General features: G+C 32.5%; 1 pseudogene; it reads right to left on the bottom strand.

The window, feature by feature from the left end:
- Window positions 1-4,459: 4,459 nt before the first annotated feature.
- On the bottom strand, window positions 4,460-4,578 carry LOC118607032 (annotated as a pseudogene).
- Window positions 4,579-4,998: the final 420 nt, after the last annotated feature.

Raw genomic sequence — 4,998 nt, 5'->3', positions numbered from 1 at the left:
AAACAGAAAAACTGAATATGAGATGGATTGGCTCTGTAAAATAAGCCATAGGCATAAGTCTTCCAGAGCTGGGCAGGACTGAGAACAAAACATTGTGGACATTGCTCCTTCACAGGGCTGCCAGAGTCAGAGCCAGCTCAACAGCACATCACACAAATATGTAAGTAGATAAACTTGCAACACACTCTTGGAGTACATCTCCTTCACCTATCATAGGGTGATCACATTTAAATGAGTTATGATTATTCCTGGGCTCTACTTGGCATTTCAACAAATGGCTAAGCTCTAGTTGATTTATGAAGATTAAGTTGCTATTCACATTTTCTGTTAATACAGTTAAACATTTTGAAATTTATATACTCATTTGAACTCTAATGTTCATTCATAACAATGTATCGAGTGTCTTTGTTCTTGTCACTGTGCTAGGATCCAGAGAGCTATAGATAAAATGTTGTGAGGTGTAAAACACATACACAAATGATTATTTAAAAAATGAAAAACTTAGTTACAGGCATATATAACTTAAATCTTAAAAAGAAAAAAAAAAAACCTTATCCTACAAGATGAAGAGTTGGATAAGAGTACTCTCATAATAGGAAATTTCATTTGAACATTTATGAAGACAGAAAAAAATAAAATGTAGGTGCAGAATTATAAGCAGCTCAGCATAGTTAGATCACAGAATGCAAGCAGAGAAGGCTGAAGATATGTCTGCAGATAGAAAGCGTTCAGGTCAAATTAGAATAGTTGTGGCATAAAAGGTAGTTGGAACTTCATTCTGTAGAAACTAGAGCTTGATTGATGAGTTTTAAGAGATAATTTCTGTTTTAAACAGGGCACTCCGACAATGGTGTGGAGTACAAGATTAGAAGCAGGGAAAGCAGGTAGGTAAGAGAATTTTGAAGTAGTCCAGGAGACAGACATTTTTTGAACCTCAACAAGGACACTAATACTAGTGATATGGTGGGAAAAAATTCAAGAAATATTTAGGATACAAAACTGCCAAGACAACGGGAAACTGCCAATACAAACGGTGGGGCAGAGAGAGACAGAGCAATCAGGAATAATTTTTTAGGTTTTTCACCTGAGGGAGTGGATAGATAGATGGTGTGGCAACAACTTGATTAGAGAAGAGGAAAGATAACATGGAAGAGGAAGAGGAGGACAATAAAGATGGGGAGAGGGAAGAAGGGATTTTATTGATCATTGCACATTCAGGGAAAACAGGTTCTTTTACCTTAGTGGATGATATGATAACATCGGAATATGTTCATTATGTTTGAAGAATTTTAATGTAGAGAGTCAAGTGTATTCTTAGCTATGTTAGCATAGTTATTATTTTGATTTTCATTTTGAAACACGATATAGTTTTATTAGAATTTATTCTATTTTTAAAACATTCTTTGTATACAAAAACAGGTTAAGCTTTTCCATTTACAGAGAAAAGAAATAGTGTATTAGACTGATTTTTGAGGTATTCAATCATTCTATCTCGGGGTTAGCCTTTAAGATGCAATTTTGAAAGGTTTATGGAAATTTACCAAACATCCTTAGATTTATTAATGAGTTAAGGAGTTGTCAGACTTAATTCACTTAATCCATGGAATTATGGCTGAAATAAATAGATAGATCAAGCTATCCATCTGGTTCTTGTTTACTTGGAGATTAATGTTTGTGCTTCTTAGAACCAGTCATTACCTCCTCACTAACATGCAGCTTATAAAACCCAACCGAATGAAACCAAACAAAAAAACCATCTAACCAAAAATGTTACCTCATAATGTAACTACTTCTATTTCGATACCAAGTAGCAATAACTTAATGGTGTGTTAGATTATGAAACAGATTTCAAAGCCTGACTAAACAGAAATAAGAAAGGCCTGCATTCTATTAACAGACTCTGGAACCATATACACAGTTGTGCATTTTTCCTTTGTTAAAATAAATTTTAAAAGGAAAGAAATATTACACCACATAATGCTATAAAGATTCGATGACACAAAATTTTCAACAATACTAAATTACTTCTAGATTCTCACATTTCTGTGCCTCCAAACACTAAATTTTTCTCATATACATTTATAACAATATATCCTGTAGAATTATACTTGCAGTGTATATGATAGGAAGTCATTTATATCATGATTTGTTATGTATGGGATGCCAATGATTTCTCATTGTTATGATATGGTTTATTTTAACTGAAAGGAATTATCTATAGGGCTAGCACAAATGTGGCTCATAGGAACAAAGGCCTTTTAAACTTCCAGGTTATGGTTTTTAATTATTCTTAATTATGACTACAACGTACTAGATGATACCCAAGTGACCTAAAAGAGTCAATGTGCTTCCCTAAGCACTTAAAATAATACTACATTTTGGTACTGGGGAAAATCCAACATTTCATGTTTAATCAATTACAATAAAGTGCGCTCTATTTTGTTGCTTATTTTACTAAATAGTCTCTGAATAATATTGAGATCTCAAAGGAATCAGTGGCATCCAATAGAAATAATTAAACTACTTAACCTAAAGGATTTAAGCATCCAATGAGTAATTAGAAACATAGTCTATCTATACAACCGCACCTCATCAAGATAGTTCAGACTAGAATGTGTAACTTCTTGGTATGCTTCAGGTTTGGCATATTGGTCATGATTATCAGATCGATATTTTAAATTTGGTCTAGACACACCTGTGATTATTTCCAGCTTTTTTTTTGTAAAGCAGGTCATAATTATTATTTTTTTTGTCAGATCTTGTTTCATAACCATTGTCTTTGTTGTAGTAATTGTCTTCAACATTATTATTATTTGTTTTTGCACGAGTTTTAACTGCACTCCACAACTGTTTGAGAGAAACTGAACTAAGACATTTTCCACAGGGAATGAAAAATAATCATTTTAACACTACAATGAAAAGAAAATGATTCCCGATCACTGACCAGCAAGCTCAACATCCCTATAAACCTATCACAAGTGTGAAGATCATTTCAAAGAGTGCCTGGTGGAAAAGTTTGGCAGAATCACCCTGAAGCATTTTTAACGTGAGAAATAACATGCACTTGTTAATTTCTAGTCACCAAAGGGCCAGATTAAAAAGATTTGTTACAGTTGAGGGATTTTCCAAGGTTATGATATTGCCCATCAAACATCAAAACATGAGATGTGCAAAACTAAAAAAAATTCAGTAACTTTCATTTTTACCTTCAGTAGTGGGTCCCTGGGAAGTAACTGAATGTCCTTGACACTGTACTATGGTTATTTTCTGCTGCTCTAGGCATTTTGCTGATTACTGTTTTTACCTTCATGAGCATGCAGTCATAAACAGTGTCAGGGAATGGTGAAATCAGTACATGGACTTATTTAGTCTTGTTTGCAATAAAAATTCAAAAAATGTGGAACTCATATTAGAATGAATGCTTTTTTGCTTTTTATGTGTTTCAGTAATTGAATGTAGTTGTTTTAAAAATTAGAGTGGAATAAATTTGAAGCAAAAACATTTTTTGGTTTATGACTATTAATTGATTTTACTTGAAACTAAATTATCGAATTTGAAAGATAGTGATTTGTGGAATTCCAATTTATTATTTCTTTATAGAAATGTATTTCCATTTTAATAAGAAAATCGATGCAATTGATCTTGGGATTTTAACACGTTTAAAGCCAAAATGTATTATGTTTCATAATCTACAGTTTCATTTATGAATTCGGAATAATTGCTTAGTATATACAAATGCACTATGAAAGGATATGCTCCTTGTGGTGGAAATATAATTTATGATTTATTATTGGGAGATAATAAAATATGAAAACAGGTCTCATCAAGTTGAATTTTTAATATATCTGCATTATTAGAAAAAATGCTATTAGGGTTTTTTTGCCTTATGCATCCCATGACCATAATCTTGATTTTAAGAGAGACATAAATTGTTTCAGAAAGGGTCTAGAAGTTTACACTTAATAAAGTGCTTACAAAAACCTGTATTTGGCTATTCAAATCTTTCCTGAGCCAGGTATTCATAAATTGAAATAAAGGAGTTATATTAAATAGAATTATTCATGCCTCAAAGGCCTATTGTCTATGTTCCCTGTGTCTCATGCAGTAGACTTTTTATACTTACCAAATGAATGGATAAATTCACATACCAGTGACCTGAAGATTTTGCAATTCATAACCCTAATGTACATTATCTCATTAGCCGTGCAAACTGCTTTAGTACAGTAGGCATTCCATATAAAATCAGAATTCTGAGAGTTCTTTTACATAATATATTTGGTCAGTTTTAAAATCTTTTATTTATTTATTTACTTACTTACTTACTCACTCACTCACTCACTCACTCACTCACTCACTCATTTACTTGCTTACTTACTTACTTATAGGTGTGACAACCCTTGGTTGACCTCACGGATTGCAAGGACTTTGTATTACGATCCCTGATTTTTTTAATATTTTATGCCTACAGCATCTGGTCTTCCTAGGTGGTCTACCATCCAAATACTAACCAGGCCTGACCCTACTTAGCTTCTGAAATCAGATGGGATCGATCTTGTTCAGGGTAGCTTGACTGTAGACATAATCTGTAATTTAGATAACACATAATTTTAAAAAGCATAATGAACACTTAATCCCTGCCATGTACAGCTAGGCAGAGGTTTTGACAGCCATGAAGTGTTCCCCACATATACATCAGGAGATCTTAATTTACGTTAATGAATCATTTTCCCCCAAATGGGCATTATTTTGTATCAAGCAAAATATTTTCTAAATGTACTGGTGCTTATAGGTAACATAGTATTGGAAAATATATTTTTGATGGGTTTTATATTTCTAAGATTCCTATCCCTGGCAATGAGAAATCTTCAATATCAATACAAAGTGCAATTCATTAAAAATTATATATGATATAAACTGAAGTATTATCATGCTTGATTTATATTTATCAGCATTTTAGGAAGAAAGTATATTGCATTTAGTATTTTTTGACCATTTCAT

This window comes from Rousettus aegyptiacus, unplaced genomic scaffold (assembly GCF_014176215.1).
Source record: "Rousettus aegyptiacus isolate mRouAeg1 unplaced genomic scaffold, mRouAeg1.p scaffold_m13_p_8, whole genome shotgun sequence".
Taxonomy (NCBI): domain Eukaryota; kingdom Metazoa; phylum Chordata; class Mammalia; order Chiroptera; family Pteropodidae; genus Rousettus; species Rousettus aegyptiacus.
The sequence above is the reverse complement of the archived record's forward strand: the minus strand, read 5'-3'. Positions and strand labels throughout refer to the sequence as shown.